This window comes from Equus caballus, chromosome 27 (genome assembly GCF_041296265.1).
Source record: "Equus caballus isolate H_3958 breed thoroughbred chromosome 27, TB-T2T, whole genome shotgun sequence".
NCBI classification, from domain to species: Eukaryota; Metazoa; Chordata; class Mammalia; order Perissodactyla; family Equidae; genus Equus; species Equus caballus.
Window position 1 is genome coordinate 24733562 of NC_091710.1, and position 15639 is coordinate 24749200.

Sequence of the window (15639 nt, forward strand, 5' to 3'; positions counted from 1 at the left end):
GAGGCCGCTCTGAGGAGGTGACACACAGAGGCCTGAGGGATGCACCTGGGAAGCGTGGGGGTAACAGCATCCAGCACAGGGAATGGGAGCCTCTGCTTTGGGGCCAGTGTGGCCACAGCGAAGTGAGTGAGCACTGAGGCTGGTGGAGTGGGAAAGAACTTTTTACATGTGAAATCCAACTATTCCTATTTTTCTACTTATTATCTGTCTTTCCCCACTAGAAGTATGCTTCGTGAACACAAAGCACCTTGTCTGTCTTGTTCTGTCTGCTCAGTAATATTTAGTGACTGAATGAATAGACGAAACCTTCCAAATCCACCTCTTACATACACATAAGCCCGTCCTTAGGAGCACGGATAGACAGACGGACAGATACCTTTAAAGAAATGGCATTTAAATATATACATTGTCCCCTACTCCTGTTTTCATCATAGCTCTGCTCCTTAGGGGAGGAAGTGGAACCAGGACGTGCAGCCAAGGCCCTTCTGGAGCCCTGCAGAGCCCAGGCTTCCGCTCTCTTCTCTGAGCTGCATAACAAGCCTTTGTGTGTCTACGTAATTTACATAATTTGCTCCCATGGAGGGATATTTAGGGGCTTCATTGTTCCTCATTGTAAACAAAATGGTGATGAACAACCCTGTGCATACATCTTTTTACACATATATGGTTATTTCTTAAGAGTTAAAACTAGAAGCGGGATTGTAGTGTCAAAACACACACATTTTATATTAGGAGACATAGAGCCAAATGGCCTCAGAGTGGTTGGACTGGTTTACATTGTTAAACGACGTGTATCCGACAGCCTTTCCCTCAACTTTAACCAACATGGAGTTCAGTCAATCTCCTAAAACTTTGGCAAATAGGTGAAAATGAAATGCCATTGTTGGTTTTACGCGAACACATCTGATTGTTAATGCAGCCTGAACATCCTGTAACGTATTGTCGGAAATGCTAACTGACTTCCTTCCTTCCCGCCCTGCCTTCCTTCCTTTCTTTCTTTTTTGGAAATGAAGTGTTTAAGTCCTTTGCCTTAAATCAGGAATACCATCTGTGTGGTCCCTGGACCAGCAGCATCAGCAGCATGTGGGTATTAGAAAGGCAAATCCTAGAGCCCCACCCCAACCCTACTGGATCAGACCCGCTGGGGTGGGCCCAGCCACCTGCGTGCCCTCCAGGTGAAGCCGATACAGGATGCTCGCTAAACTCCCTTCAATCAGTGTGTTTTCAGTCACACCATGGACCCTCACTCTCTATACAGGAAATGTGTCTCTAAGCTCCACACTACAGACAAAAAGCTTTTTGATCAACAGCAAGTTCAATATTTCCTCCTTAAAATTGTATTTATGGGCTGAATATCAGTTACTATTTCCTTTCATCCATAACATTCTGAATTACCTCAGCAAAACTCATGCGTCCACAGCATCACCAGCAGCTAACTTGCAACAGCTGAATTACAGCTGCAAGAGGGACTCCTGATTCTTGTCTGCCTAACCTCATTCCCCCTTCTTCCAGGAATAATCTCTATTTTCTTTGAGGCGCCCTCCCCCCAGCAGGGTTGTGGTTTGGATAGCTCCTGATGCAGGGGTGGGAAGGTGACTCAGGCCTGACTAGACAGCACACCCCACCACAACCCCCCATCCCCCACCCCCACACTTGGTTCAGCAAAGAGCACATGACCCAAGGCCATCCAACTTATGCCTCCTGACAACCTCTCCAAACTTTTTCACCACTACCCTCCTATTTCCTGTATCAAATCTGGACCCCTTCAGCAGGATTCTGAGGAAAATTCAGCATCCTCAGGGAGGGAGTCACTCGAAAAGCTGCCTGCTGGAGCCACCCATTGGAGAAATGACCTCTACATAGTAACAGCAGTCACCAGGGCACAGGCTGAGTGTGTTTGGGCGATATCAGTGGACAGTACAAGCAGAAATGTGACTCTGCGCTGGGATTAGCCAACATGATGGGCATTCTCATTAGTCACTGGCCTCTTGGTTCAATAATCCCTTTATTTAAGACACTCGGTAAGCCTCAAGTAATGACGGCTGGCAGACACATTTCCCAGGCCGGTGGGTGCCAGAAATGGATACACCGAGATTGTGTGGCAGCATTCTTCAGCTTCATTCCAAGGCTCCTGGCACATCTGTTTGGTAAAAAGTGGCCTCAGATATTCCCAGAATCCTCCCTCCCTCGCCAACACCATCAAGGGTCAAATTTAAAGAAATGCCCTAACTCTCAGAGATGTGAAGGTGCCCTTGTGCTGGAGTCTCTCTTTTCTCCCTTTAGATGTTGAGGGTTTTTTTCTTAAATAAGATATTCAGAATCGCTTTACCTTCAGCATCCACACACTAATTAAATTCACTCATTCAAAAACATCTGCCGAGTGCCTCCAGCAGGGGCAAGGCTCTCCGAGGCAACGACTGATCGTCTCTGCACTCGACGTGCAGGGAGGCACGTTAGAGAGAGCACAACGCAAGGAACTGACCGGCTTCACCCAGCCCGAGCCTCCCAGTGAGGAACGAGGAGGAAAGCGCAAGTATGACCAAAAAAGGCAGCGACAAGATTCCGCTTCCATAGAGGGCTTTCAGACCTGCGAAGGGAGAAGGGGCGGGGGAGGGCGGGGGGAGGACGCGAGCGAGAACCGGAGGGCGCCGTGCTACTGGCTGCAGAGCAGAAACGTGAACCGCTCCCCTCCAGCCCTCCTCGAGATGATTCGGAAGGCAGGAAAGCGGCGGCTCCTGGGGAGATATTTTCATGCTGATAAACAATGCAGCATCGAAAATCCTCTCCGCTTTGGAAAGAAGGTGAGAAACCTGGGAGCTGCGGCTGTCAGCCAGAGCATTCACGCTCTGTGCAAGGCAGCCCTGGACGCGCTCTTCGGCTCAGCAGGGGAAACCAGTCTGCTGGCATCTCGGTGGGGAAACTGTCACGGCGCGTGAGGAAGGATTTGTGGGAAACTCAGGGCGGGCAGCACAGGTGCACACTCGTTCACACTCACACACAGAGTCACAAACACAGTGACCCCCCCCCAAACACACACACCCATCACACACACTGTCACACAGACACACCATCCCCACACATACATACATACACCTCCCACACACAGTCACACGCACACACATCACACGCACACACACGTACAGTCACACACACACAGTCACAAGCACTTTAGTCCCAACATCAGACCCTTCCTAGCCCCACTGACCATTCATACAGGGGTATGGAATCAATCAAACAAGACGGACAATTACAGAGATATAAAAATAGCTTTTACCTTAAAGAACAAGACCATCAACTGAGAAAGGGCTGCCAAATGAGAAAGACAAGGAGAAATTAAAAAGTGTAGGCCTAGGGCAACAAAAACCGAGAAAAAGAGATGTTGGAAGAGCCAGTCGAGTAAGTATTGGGATTGTGTGGGTTTTGGTCTCTGGGAACTCTCCTCAGGAGCTGGGATAACCCACTCCTGTTAATGAAGGATTGGCATTGTCTCTCTCTATGAAGAAAGCCTTGGTCTGCTGTACAGCTACCAGCCGGGAGCTACAGCAGCCACCAGAGGGCACCAGAAAGTTCTGCCACACACTGAATCAACAAATTCGTTTTGAAGAGAATTTCTTCAAAATTCTTCAAGATTTCTATTTCTATAAATATAAAAAGCCACAACGAGCACCCTCTGCATCTAACACAGGGTGTTCATGCTGCAATTCAACCAGCGAACACCAATGAACAACAGGAAGGCAGGGGAAGACTTCCGACCTGTCGGAAGCCGCTAGTTACGATCTGAAGCATGCTATTAGGAGGAGTGAAGAGAAATAACACCCATGACAGGAGGACCCTGGCCAGCAAAAGGAAATGGAAGGATCAAAAATTCAGTTTCGTCCTCCCTCATTCCCTAATCTATTTTCTTTTCTCCTACATGTACTGTAAGTTAGTATCAGACGACCTTCTCATTTTACCCCAGTAAAGGCGATGACTGAAGAAACAGTCTTGCTCACCCTCAGTCAGGCCGACCTCCGCCAAAAACCAAGGGGCTGGTAGCTGGCGCCCCCTGGTGGGAGGACTGGAGAATAGCACCTTCCCCCTGGCAAGGAGCAGCAGGGAGGTAGCAGAGGGGAGGAGGCCGACTCTAGACTACAGGACCTCTGTCTCTCTTCCTCCCGCTCTTGTCAGCCACTCCTGAAGTCTGGGCACATTTCTTCTAATCTCGTCCTCAAGAAAATCTGCCTGGGGCTGGCCCCATGGCCGACTGGTTAAGTTCGCTCGCTCCGCTGCAGGCGGCCCGGTGTTTCATTGGTTCAAATCCTGGGCGCGGACATGGCACTGCTCATCAAACCACGCTGAGGCGGCGTCCCACATGCCACAACTAGAAGACCCACAACGAAGAATATACAACTATGTACCGGGGGGCTTTGGGGAGAAAAAGGAAAAAAAATAAAATCTTAAAAAAAAAATTTCTTCTACAAAAAAAAGAAAATCTGCCAACCTCCACTTCAGATGTCAACTGTAAAGGTGGCCCATGCTATTCAGAACTTGACTGGTGTTCTCAAATGTCACCACTATGGGCCACTGGACATTCATTAGGAACCACAGGTTCACACATGGTGAAACCAGTGAATACATTACATAGGTTTGAAAGGCAAAGCAAGGAACCAGGGAGGGGACAGAGACAAGAAGACCCTATCAGACTCGGAAAAATGCTTAGGAGGTGATGCCTAGCAGGTAAAATGCCAGGCATCTTCCCACCATTATATCTTGTCCAAGCCTTCCTAGTTTTGTTTTCTCAAACCTCTATTTAAGAACAATTTTGATGTAGCCATAGAAACATAACATTTTGCAGTTGTTAGGAAAGCAAGACGCACAGCAAAGAAACCCAGGAGAGGCATTCTCTCAGCTCTGTGTAAATGCAATACAGTAGACAAGTATTTATCTACAGAATGGGCTGGACAATGTTTCCTCATTTACTTTCCTGAAACTATGTTATCAGTAGGGAAAGAGCCATAAAAACTTATTTTCTAGCAGATAAACAGAAGCCTCTGCTGGTTAATGAGTTGCCAACGTGGCAAACCCCCTCTGGAAATGACTGGCAAGCTTGTTGCCTCTGCTTCAGCCAGGTTCACTAGACCTGAATCCCAGCTCCACCATTAACTAGCTCTGTGGCCTCAGTTTCTCAACTTTTCCAGGTCTCAGTTTATTCATCTGAAAAATGGAGATAATAATATCTCTTTCATAGGGTCCATGAAAAGATTAAATTGGATAATGCGTAGGCTTCGGACACTCCTAACTTTTGTATATTGTCTGTATGTGTATTTTCATTTGGAGAAAGCCTATAAAAGTTTTATATTATCAAAGGGATCTGTGACCCAAAGAAGTTTTAAGAGCTAATGCTCTAAAGCAAAGCATTTCGGCAAGACTCCTGGGAGCTCTCTGCCTTACCAGTGACATGCCACGCTGTCAGGCTTTTACGGGGACACACAGCACAAGACAGATGACGGTTATATTAGAACCAGAACTATCCCGCTTTCAGAAAATAGCCATGACTTTCAAGTTTCCATGTGATGCCCCTAAATTTAAGCAAGCCAAATATAATTTCATTTGCTACAACTGTTATTAATAATAGTTGCAGCAGACATACCAAAGGATTGGTCAAGGTGAAACTGTACTATGTACAGGCAAGAAAACCCAATTACATCCAAAGTATCCTTAACAGTAAGAATTCTGAGAATGAAGAAATGTCAAAGTGAAGAAGTCTCTCTCCCCAAGGTTACCGAGTCTCCAGGGGTAGAAAAGCTGGGAAAGGAAGAGGAGAGAACAGTGGTGTACCATTTGCCACTCCTTATATAAATCTGCAAGGACTTGATGTCATATGCCTGTGAAAAATAAAGTCTAGACTGTCCAAGAAACATTTAAGCGTGACAAAGCACACAGACGACCCGAGAGCGTCCAAAGGCACCACTGTCTCCATGCAGGAAGCTACACTGTTGAAAAGGAAATCTTCACATGGACTGCAGACTGACCTTGGTCGCTGCAAAATCTATGAGAAAAGCTCCATTATGAATATTCTTTTTTTCCCAGCTCTGCACATTCCCCTCCAGTCACAAGGTCACCTCCACTTGTCTGAGTCCCTGGCAAATGCCCTGCCCCCAGTATTATAAATGAACACTCAGATCTTAAACATTTAGAAATGCTTTTCTCTGGTCACGTAAATTCCTACATAAGTAATAAATAATATTCAGTGCCTGAACATAAGAAGGCAGTCAATTAATGTTTGTTGAATGAATGAGAATGGAAAGAGATAAACCATCAAGTGTTAGAAGGAAAGAGAGGTTATAATGCTGAATTTTAAAAACGGTATTACAAATCTGTGAGAAAAGAAATGATTATTTAATACTTAATACTAGTGCTGGAGTTAACTTGTTAGCTATTTTGAAAAAAAAAGTTAGAGTCCTATCTTACACTAGGGAGTCTAGAAATTTCAAATAGAGTAAATAGTTTACTATAAAGAAAAGGAAGTCATAAAACAACTAGAAGAGAAAAGTTATCTCATCTTGCAATAGGGAAGAGCTTACTAAGCATAAAGGCAGAGGAAGAAACCCCAAAAGAAAACACGATAGGTTTATTTATATTAAAAAGTAACATGATTACTAAATGTACTAATGTGGAATTCCGGATGGGATTCTGGAATAGAAAAAGGATATCAGACAAGAACTAAGGAAATATGAATAAAGTATTGACTTTAGTTAATAATAATATACGAACGATGGTTTCCTTCATTGTAACAAATGTGCTACACTAATCTAAGATGGTAATAATAGGGGAAACTGCTTGTAGAGTCTACGGGAACTCTCGGTATATCTGCTGAAATTTTCTGTAAATCTAACACTGTTCTAAAATACAAGCTTAATTAAAAAATACTTCTCCCTCAAAATAGAACAACAAAATAAAGGTAGACAAAGGTTAATAGATTTGTATAACACAAATGGCTAGGCATATAGGTCTCTGGATTCAGGCTGTCTAGGTTTAAATTTCGATTTTGTCACTCATTTGCTGTGAGACGGTGGGCAAGCTACTTAATTTCTCTGTGCCCCTTTCCTCATGTGTAAAATGGGAATTTAAAGCTGTACCTACCTGATAGGGTTATTCTGAGAATCATTTGAGGTAATGCACGTAAGACACGAACATCTTCCTAGCACGTGGTAAGTGCTCCATAGATGTTAGCTGGCCTCATCAGATAAAGAAGTCTCACAAATAAATACAGAAGAATTAACACTGAAGTATGAAATTGGTGAAGAGAAGTAAATTAAAAATTAAGGAATTACAATTGGCTAATATGGAAAAAAGTTCACTCACTGATAATGGATAACAAAATTAAAACAAGATTATATATATATTTTTTGCCAGTTCTTACCAAACTGGCAAAGATTTAAAATGGCAGTCCCCAGCACTGGGAAGGATGCTTTGAGCATATAGAGAGGATGCTATACTGCTGGGGGGAGTATAATTTGATACTACTTTTGGGGGAATAATTTGACAACATATAGTAATATATTACAAAATACAACCTTTAGAATGTTCACATTCTTGGACCCTAATTAAACTTCTAGGAATATATCCTAACTTTTTTTTTTTTAAAGATTTTATTTTTCCTTTTTCTCCCCAAAGACCCCCGGTTCATAGTTGTGTATTTTTAGTTGTGGGTCCTTCTAGTTGTGGCATGTGGGATGCCGCCCTCAACGTGGTCTGCCAAGCGGTGCCATGTCTGTGCCCAGGATCTGAACGGGCGAAACCCTGGGCCAGCGAAGCAGAGTGTGCGAACTTAACCAGTCGGCCACGGGGCCAGCCCCTATCCTAACTTATTAATCAGAGATGCATAAAGAATTATAAGAATATTTATTAACTGTGTTATTTATATGAGCAAAAACCGTAACCAACCTAAATGTTAACCATTTAGGAAAAAGTTAAATAAATTAGGGTGCATGTAGACAATGTACCATTTCAGTATAACGATACAAAGCCATGTTTATGTTAAGCGAAAAAAAGACTGCAAAACATATATACTAACCCTATTTTTGAAAAATATATTTACTGGAAAAAAGATTGTAATAAAATGTACTGACACATTAACAGTCATTTTTGGGTGATGAGATGATGAGTGGTTTATTTCCTTTAGAGGTTTTTGGGTTTTCTAAATTTTCATATATTTTTTAACATGCTTTATGATTATAAAAGGCATATATGTTTGTTATGAAAAATCTGGAAAATGAGAAAAATGAAAACATTTATACATTCTACTGAATCGCTAATACAGAAAAATGAAGACAAGTTCGGGGGCTGAAGAGGGGGAATCCAGCCCCTGGACATGCTGCCTGGGTGGGCAGTGTGGGGCTGGGGAGGATCACAGGAAGCTGTGGCGTCCCCCGCCCTTCAGCTGAGCCCCTCTGCGAGAACACTGCTCCCCAGCTCAGTCCAGGGCTGCCACAGTGGCTTGGCCAACTCCTCAGCTGAAAACCTCGATCTATGGCTTCTGGAATTAGGTCTAAACTCCCACATGGCCACAGAGACCTCTCCACCCAGCCCTCATCCAGCTCTCCAGACCCACTGCTTCCCAACCCCGCAGTCCACTCCACATCCACCCTGCCCCAAAGCCTCACCACCGCCCAGATACGACAGGCCCCTGACACCGCCAGGCCACGCTGCGTAAGTTTTCCCTTCTCCTGGACTGCCCTCCCTTGACCCCCCTTGCCTGAGAACTCACTCATCCTTCAAGACTCCTTCAAGGGTCAGACGAGCGTCTCTCAGGACCTCTGATCCTCACAGTGACCTCTGGGATCCCGCCCACATCTGGTCCTCTCCGGATACTCAGTGCCCACAGCAGGTTCTCAGCAAATATCTTGGGGTGAAAAGTGTGGCTGGAGGAAGGTAGAGGGGAGGGCGGGGAAGGAGAATTCCTGGGGCAGCCTACTGCCACCTGAAGGCAGTCTAGCATTCTCCATGCAAGAATTCTCTATTCTCGACTGTCATCAGCCAAGAAGAAAAAACCAGAGAGAGATCAAAAACAAACAAAAACCCAAACACGCATCCACACACACAAACTCAAGAAACCCCAAACAGCCAAAACAATCTTAAAAAAGAACAAGGTTGAAGGACTCATACTTCCTGATTTCAAAACGTACTACAAAGCTACAGTAATCAAAACAACGTGGAACTAGCATGAGGACAGACATATAGATCAATGGAACAAAACAGAGAGCCAAGAAATAAAACCTCACATATATGGTCAAGTGATTTTCCACAAGGGTGCTAAAACCATTCAATGGGGAAAGGATATTCCTTCAACAAATGCTGCCAGGAAAAGTGGATCCACATGCAAAAGAACGAAGGAATCCTTACCTTACACCATATGCAAAACGTAACTCAAAATGGATCAAAGACCTAAACTTAAGAGCTAAAACTATAAAACTCTTAGAATAAGACATAGGGGAAAATATACACAACACTGGATTTGGCAATGATTTCTTAGATACAACGCCAAAAGCACAAGCAACAAAAGAAAAAATGATAAATTTGATTTCATCAAAATTAAAAACTTTTGTGCATCAAAGGACACTATCAACACAGGAAAAAGGCAATCCACAGAATAGGAGTAAATATTTACAATATATTTGTAATATACTGTATTATATATAAATATACAAATATATTTACAAATATTTACTCCCTGATAAGAGATTAATATCCAGAATATATAAAGAATGCCTGTAACTCAACAACAACAAAACAACCTAATTCAAAAGTGGGCAAAGGACTTGAAGAGACATTTCTCCAAAGAAGATATACCAACAGCCAAAAAGCACATGAAAAGACTATCAACATCATTGATAATTAGGGAAATGTAAGTCAAAACCAAATGAAATATCACTTCATACCCATTTGGATAGCTTTTTTTTTTGGTCAGGAAGATTGGCCCTGAACTAACATCCGTTGCCAATCTTCCTCTTTTTGCTTGAGGAAGATTGTTGCTGAGGTAACATCTGCGCCAGTCTTCCTCTATTTTGTATGTGAGATGCTGCCACAGTATGGCTTGACGAGCAGTGCTAGGTCCACAGCCAGGATCCTAACCCAAGAATTCTGGGCTGCCAAAGTGGAGCACGCGAACTTAACCACTATGCCCACCCCTGGATAGCTATTAATTAAAAACACATAGAAAATAACAAGTGCTCATAAGCATATGGAGAAACTGGAACTCTCATGCATTGCTGGTGGGAATATAAAATGGTGAAGTGCTATGGGAAACATTTTGCTGGTTCCTCAAAAAGTTAAACATAGAATTACCACATGATCCACCAATTCCACTCCTAGGTATATACACAAAAGAACTGACAGCAGGGACTCAAACAGATACTTGCACACCAACATTCATGGTGGAATTACTCACAATAGACAAAAGATGGAGGCAACCCAGTGTCCATCAGCAGACGAGTGGATAAACAGAATGTGGTATATACACACAATGGAATATTACTCAGCTATTAAAAGGAATGAACGTCTGATACACGCTACAACATGGATGAATCTCGAAGGCATTGTGCTAAGTAAGCCAGACACAAAAGGACAAATATTGTAAGATTCCACTTATATGAGGGCCCTAGAATAGGCAAATAGAGATGGCAAGTAGAATGAAGGTCACCAGGTGCTAGGAGAGAGGAGAATGGGGAGTTATTGTCTAATGGGTGCAGAGCCTCTGTGTGGGACGATGAAAACGTTCTGGAAATCGATAGTTGTGATGGTTACACAACATTTGAATGTACTTAATGCCACTAAATTGTACACTTAAAATGATGAAAATGGTGAATTTTATGTTATGTATATTTTAACATAATTTAAAAAAGGAAAAAAAAGCCCACCCCACGATAGCCAGAGAGAGTGTCCTCAGAAGACAGCCCACCGTGTTCCACGGCCATTTGGACGCCACACTCCATTTCCTGATCCTGGGTCAACAAATTCACGTGCCCTGCAGCCCACTCTGGCTACTAACCAACTCAGGTGTTAGATAATCCACTTCACTAGCTCAGGACACCAGCAACTGTGCCCTTCCTTTATTTATTTTTTCCCTTTTCTTGTCTTGATTTTTAACACTGAAACATGTACCAGCTGGGAGAAGCTGTGGGGTGGAGGTGGGGGTGAGGCGCCACTGGACACTGAAGCTAAAAGAGGGAAGAAATTGTGGAGCAAAACGACACCTGAATCCTCTTCGAGTTTCCACCGTTGATAGAGCTGATCTTACCTCGGAATGATGCGCAGAGAGGGATTTTCCTTCCCGTATTAACTCTTTTCACTATTTCAACCACAGCTAGAAGTTGTGATATCTAAACTCAACATATCCACACAGATATTCCCTTCTCATGCCATTCAAACCATTTCCTTTGGGGCTGGCTTCCCTGGAGATGGGGCCAGCCAGTACCCCCTAAGAATCATATACTTCCACATCTGTCAAGTCCCTCCTCCAAGTTAAATACTATAATTCTTTTAACTTTTCCTCATATAGCTGGCCTTTCTGGCTCCTTTCCACCAACTTTCTCTCAATTTCTCTTAACTGTACATGAAAACATTTTACATGGACCTTTAACAAATTTCTATAGCAAATGTCGACTTAAATGTTTTGTTTTGTTTTTTCCGAGGAAGATCAGCCCTGAGCTAACATCTGCCAATACTCCTCTTTTTGCTGAGGAAGACTGGCCCTGAGCTAACATCCGTGCCCATCTTCCTCTGCTTTATATGTGGGACGCCTACCGCAGCATGGCTTGCCACATGGTGCCATGTCCGCACCCGGGATCCGAACCAGCAAACCCCTGGCCATGAAATGTTCCCACTTAACTGCTGCGCCACCAGGCAGGCCCAACTTGAATGTTTTTAATGACAACAATAATTGTGTGGTGAGGAGGTAGTGATCAGTATTTTGAATTTGAAAGCAATGGGTTTCAGAAATATTGTTCCCTACGTTTATTTATTTTGAACCATGCTTTCTTGTGTCTAAAACTTCAAAGCCAGCACCTCCCTCCTCACGTCGGGGACATCTATCCCACAGTGACTTGCCCATCCAGGGGCACTTCGGCCGAGTGGAACTGACTATGCAGCTCACTAGACTATCGGAGAACCTGCACTGAATTCACTGCACGGCAAAAATGCTCAGGACCTCAGAAACTCCTCCTGACTTTGCCACCAACCTATTCCACGATGATATATTCCAAACGCAAACAAAGATTGGTCTAGAAATTTAGTAAGAATTGACAACAGGTGCATATCCTGCATTCCAGGCAGACAAGCCCAACAAGCCCTGCATGAATGAGTGACACACCATATTCCCTAAAGCATACCAGGCTCTGCTCTATGTCATGCCTCAAATCTCTCCACAAATTACTTACTACTCTTAGAACACCGACCCTGGCCACATGGCTGAAAATAATCAACTATGGAATCAGTGATTTCAAATATTTCACCAAACTACCATATCCCCAAACACATGTCCATCCTCTTGAGAGCCCATCTTTCTGGAAAATGGAAATGAACTGAGGAAAAAATTAACTTGAAAAAGCTATTGCCTGGCTTCTTCTCTAAGAGGCCTTGTTGAATTACCACACAAGTCAACCTCCCCTTCGGAAGAGACCCTGCCTTGCTCGTAAATATACATCCCAAAGAACCTAGCATGGCGTCCGGGTTATCGGTACATACACACGTAAGTGTATCAACAATGACTCAGGTAGTGAGCACTCATTAAGAACCAAGCCTTGCACTAATTGTATTTGCCACTTCATAAAGCCGGTATGACTACTATTGCCATTTTAAAGATGCTGAATCTTGCCCAACGGAAGAGTTAAATGATTATTTTCCAAAGCTTCCTGAACTAAGCCAGCAAGCCATCTAGCTGGAATTCCAACCCAGATCTCCTCACTCCACAGCTTCTGTTCCTTCTCACCACACTGTGCAGCCTCCCTGAACAAATGAAGGGAAATTTCCCCTCGCTCTTACCAATGCCAGCTCATCTGTTTCCCTGGGCGTGGGGAAGGGAGACAGTTATAATTTTCAATAATAATGAGTTTTATCTTAAAATTGGACATTGCTTTTCATATACATCCAGACTTGTTTCCATTTCACAATACAGCTCTGGTAAGAGAAATTCATCTGGTTAATTTTAGCACTTGATTAAACGATTCTGAAATATAACTGTGAACATTCTGAAATATAATTTCTCCCTTGAGACAAATGTCAGTAGAAAAGCATTACTTGTGTGATTTTCATGTATTTATTTATTTTTTAACAAAGGAACAATAGATTTTGAAAACGCAGCAGCCTGAGTAGGAGAACTTCCTTGAGGTCACCGTTATCCACGACAGCCATATGTCCGGGAGGAAATGTGCAGCCGGGTGACATTAACAATGAATCCCCCACTCTCTTATACCCTGGAGAGACTTGTGACTTGCACATCTGAACAAGGCAGGACTTGGATAAAAAGCATACTTTCTGCTTTTTGTGTATACTACAGGCATGGAATTGCATATTCCTAAAGAGTCTGTCACCTGGCACGTGCCACATGGTTTGTAGGGCTGACTCATCAAGCAGAACCAGCACACTCTGAAGAGGCCAACAATCCCAATACTGCCCACATGGGTTTACCTGTTTCTTAATGTATTCACTTTAGGACAGGCCATCCCTGGGCTGTATTCCCAGGTGAAGACCAAGCATGGGCTTTTATCTTCATCATTTTTAGGCAAGCTTTGCTAAACACATAAGGTACATGCAGAACCTCATTGGACAGAGATCCTCTATCTATTGCCAAGCCATTGGATAATCGAATTGGGAATCCAGCGCCTCACCCTCACAACTGATCCTACAGAGAAGGCACCGAGTCCAATTCGTCAGATGCCTTCAGTGAACGAGTCCAATATTGTCTTCCACGTTACACAAGAAAACCAGCCGCACATTCACAAAGATTAAATAGTCAACTTTACCCTTGGCTTAAACAACGTATTGCTCAGAGAGAAAACTATCACTTGCTTCCTATATACATGACCCTGTGTCACCCAGAACTGCCTATGAAGCGAACACGGTTTTCACTCCCTTTTCACAAGCAAGGAGACAGACACAGAGTGGTTATGGAACAGATTAAAGATCCCCAGCCATCCCGCAACACAGCCTAGAATAACACCCAGGGCTATGTGACCCCCAAACTCTTCCTCTCAGTGTTTTAGTGCCTCTCACATTTTCTTTTTAGAAAGTTAAATCAACTTTGGCAATTTCCTCTTCTTAAGTGTTAAACCTTGCTGAGTCAGACTTCTCCCTTGTTCAGGAGGAACTAAAGAAAGAAATGGGGTGTGTTCCGCCAGTTGACATAGAAGTTGGATTGTTTCTGGCACAGTCCAAACTCTCCTGTGGGAGCAGCTGCAGCAGGAACTCCGGAGTCAGACAACCTGGGGCCACCACCTTCTAGCTGTGTGACCTTGGGCAAGACACTTAATCTCTCTGTTTCAGTTTGCTCACCAGTAAAATGAGGGCAAGAGAAACTAACGCCGCGTTCTTGGAGATTAAGTAACACATCAAGTATTCAGAACAGTGTTTTGCACATTTTAGGTACTCAGTAATTCTCAGCTATTATGATGAATAAGCTGCCTGAACTAAGTTTAGATTAGTGATCACATGTAAACACCAAGAGGCACGACTAACACGTCTATCGTTTGGATATTCGCGAAGGTACTTTTTCTCGAAAAGATGATCAAAAGCCCTCCCATGGCCCAGGCTGCCCGTATCCGATGGCTAACAGTACCTTTTTCAAACTAAATACCTTCGGCATGGGCTGAGTTAAAACAGAGTATTGATTCTTGGACATTACCTCACCTCAAAGACACACACACACTAAAAGATTTTAAACTAAACGCTTAAAGATTGTTTGGTTTCTCAAATAAACAATTCTCAACGAATCCTCTCTCTGGCAAGGACGGCTATCTTTCAAACCGTGCAACTTGCTCTAAATCACGTTCTCTAAAAATGCCCCTTCGCAGCCTGCATTTCAGTACTTGGTGTCCCCAATTGTGGCTGTCCCAGAACAAAAGCCTGATTGCTTCTGCGACAATACAGCCCTTTCTCTGAGATCACCCTGAAGCCCTCAGAACAAACAAGAGAGGGAGTTCTCGTGAGCAGCAAGCACAGCATCGAAATTCCCGGACCCTGAAGGCCAACTCGAGCTGAGTTATCTCTGAGACTGGAGTCCCTTTCTAACATCTACTCCTCCCCGCCAACAGCTTTGTCTCGCGAATGTTTCAGAGTCCTTGAGGACACGTGTGTTTTCCTGCCTGGAGAAGTTCGGAAAAACTCGAGGTCCCCTTCTCCCACTCGCGCCGCGTGAACAGGCGCCGGACAGCAGCCCCGCCTGGGCGCGATCTTGTCGCGATGGGGTCGTGGCCAGGAGCCACCAGGGCCCAGCAGGGCGAGGCTCGGAGGGGGACGTCCCACCAGGCCAGCCCCGGAGCCCCTGTGCCCCGCGGGGCGGGCGCGAGCCCCACCTTCCCAGCCCTGGGGATAGGCACCATGCGCTACCACTCCCGGCTGGCTCGCAACCCCCCAAACGCGGCCCCGGGGAGGGCTCTGGGACTC

At 44.3% G+C, this 15639-nt stretch overlaps 1 protein-coding gene across 30 annotated transcripts in view; it reads right to left on the reverse strand.

Annotated features, from left to right (window-relative positions):
* TACC1 (transforming acidic coiled-coil containing protein 1) overlaps positions 1 to 15639 on the reverse strand; it is a 120285-nt gene that overhangs the window by 75191 nt on the left and 29455 nt on the right. The gene's annotated exons all lie outside the window — the stretch shown is intronic.